Source organism: Cebus imitator, unplaced genomic scaffold (genome assembly GCF_001604975.1).
Source record: "Cebus imitator isolate Cc_AM_T3 unplaced genomic scaffold, Cebus_imitator-1.0 Scaffold257, whole genome shotgun sequence".
Classification (NCBI taxonomy): Eukaryota; Metazoa; Chordata; class Mammalia; order Primates; family Cebidae; genus Cebus; species Cebus imitator.
This window is the reverse complement of record NW_016107572.1, coordinates 2,463,968-2,466,547: the sequence shown is the minus strand read 5'-3', so window position 1 is coordinate 2,466,547 and position 2,580 is coordinate 2,463,968. Positions and strand designations below refer to the sequence as shown.

Here is a 2,580-nt window from a genome sequence, read left to right as displayed (position 1 = left end):
CATATTGTTCCCGTCAGCATATAAGATATGATTTTATTTTACAAAAAAACGGTTTATGCCACATTCACCCCCTAAAGCACCTCATTTATCTCTTCTTCTTCACGAAAACCTTCTTAGAAAACTGTCAGTCCTCACTCTCTAAAATTCCTTTTCCTCCTCTTTCTCTTGAACCCACTCCAGTCAAGTTTCTGCCCCTATCACTCAACCAAAATTGCTTTGGTCAAGTCACCAACGACTTCCATGTCACAAAATTTGATGATCAGAAGGTTCCAGCAAATCATAAGCATCTTTCCCATAGACAACAGCTATAAACTCTGGGCAAAACATAAAAAGTAACAACTATGTGCAGACACTGGAGAGCAATCAGAAGAAAGAAGAAACTGAATGGAAGCTGGCACTCAGATAAATAAAATTTCATTGTGTAAGTTTTCCATTGCAGCTTTTCATTAAAGGGCAGGCTGCAATTGGCTTCATGCAGACTGTCTTAAAGTTCAAGCAGAAACTTGTAGTCTTATTGGCTTAGAGACCCAGACGAGAGAGTTTGGGGCAGCTGGAAAGTGGAGGAGGAACATTGCAAAGGAGAGAGTGTCCCAAATTCTGACTATAAACTTTGCCTAAATCTCTCTTTATGCAAACATAGGGGAGAATCCAAAAAGCCCAACCGAACTAACAGAACTGAACAGCAATTTCCACTGACCCTCACCATGAAGGAAATGGGGTTTGTAGTTTGAGTTCAGCCAGTTAATTGCCTCTTAAAACAAAACATCAACACCCTTCAGAGAAGTGAAGAACAGAATCCAGAGGTGATACAATGTATCATTCATGAAGTCCAGGATGTAATCAAAAATTACTAACACAGTAAGAAACAAGAAAACCTGACTCATAATTGAGAGAAAAGATAATACATGAGGACTGATCATAAAATGGTTTTGGTGCTGGAATTAACAGACAAGTATTTTAAGCAGAAATTATACTTTTGCTCAAAGATATAAAGGAAAATATGCTTGTAATAAATAAATAAGAAATGTTATCAAATAAATTGAGATTGCCAAATAAAACCTAATAGAAATTATAAAACTGAAAAATATGATAAAGAAGTAAAATTAAAAATTTACCGAATGGGCTCAACAGCACATTTACAACGACAGAAGAAAGAGTCAGTGAACCTGAACACAGATCAACAGACATGTACTAATCTGAAGAATAGAGAACAAAAATAAACAGGCACTCACTGATCAGTGGGATGATATCAAAAGGTCTAACATACATGCAATTGGAGACTCAGAATGAGAGAAGATAAACAAATGAGACATAAAAATAATTGAAGACATAGTGGCCCACATTTCCCCAACACAATAAAAGATATAATGTATAAATCTAAAAAGCTCAGCAGACCCCAAGCAAGTTGTGTCTAAAGAAAACCACATGTGGGCACATTCTAGTCATACTGTTATATACCTAAGATGTAAAGAAAATCTTGAAAGCAGGCAGAAAAAAAAATGATACTACACAGAACATTACAAATGACTACTAAATTCTTTTTTTAAAAAATAGAAGAAGAAAACAATCTTATTTACAACAGCATTGAAATGATAAATTTCTGAGATCAAATTTAACAAAGCAGGTAAAAATCTTTACGGTGATATATTATTAAAAGAAATTAGAAAATAAATAAATTTAAAAATATTTTATGTCAACAACTCTTTCCTTTCCGTCTGGCGGCAGCCATCAGGTGAGTCAAGATGGGTGCATACAAGTACATCCAGGAGCCATGGAGAAAGAAGCAGTCTGATGCCATGGGCTTTCTTCTGAGGGTCCGCTGCTGGCAGTACTGCCAGCTCTCTGCTCTCCACAAGGCTCCCTGCCCCACCCGGCCTGATAAAGTCCGCCAACTGGGCTATAAGGCCAAGCAAGTTTATGTTATGTATAGGATTCGTATTTGCCATGGTGGCCGAAAACGCCCAGTTCCTAAGGGTGCATGTTACGGCAAGCCTGCCCATCACGGTGCTAACCAGCTAAAGTTCGCTCGAAGCCTTCAGCCTGTTGCAGAGGAGTGAGCTGGACGCCACCGTGAGGCTCTAAGAGTCCTTAATTCTTACTGGGTTGGTGAAGATTCCACATATAAATTTTTTGAGGTTATTCTCATTGATCCATTCTATAAAGCTATCAGAAGAAATCCTGACACCCAATGGATCACAAAACCAGTCCACAAGCACAGGGAGATGCGTGGGCTGACACCTGCAGGCTGAAAGAGCCGTGGCCTTGGAAAGGGCCATAAGTTGCACCACACTATTGGTGATTCTCACCCGGCAGCTTGGAGAAGACGCAATACTCTCCAGCTCCACCGTTACCGCTAATATAAGTGGAGTTTGTAAAATTCATACCTAATAAACAATTTAGGACAGTCAAATATATATATATATATATATATATATATATATATTATGTCTATGCATTTAAAGAATAAATAATGTTAAAGTGCCATGTTATCCAAACTGACCTATAGATTCAATAAACTGTCAAAATTTCAGTGGCAGTCTTTTTTAATTAATGGAAAATACAATTTTGTAATTTACATGA

The 2,580-nt window shown here is 37.6% G+C and overlaps 1 pseudogene; it reads left to right on the top strand.

Annotated features, from left to right (window-relative positions):
- The first annotated feature begins 1,728 nt into the window (after positions 1 to 1,728).
- On the top strand, positions 1,729 to 2,357 carry LOC108283213 (annotated as a pseudogene).
- Positions 2,358 to 2,580: the final 223 nt, after the last annotated feature.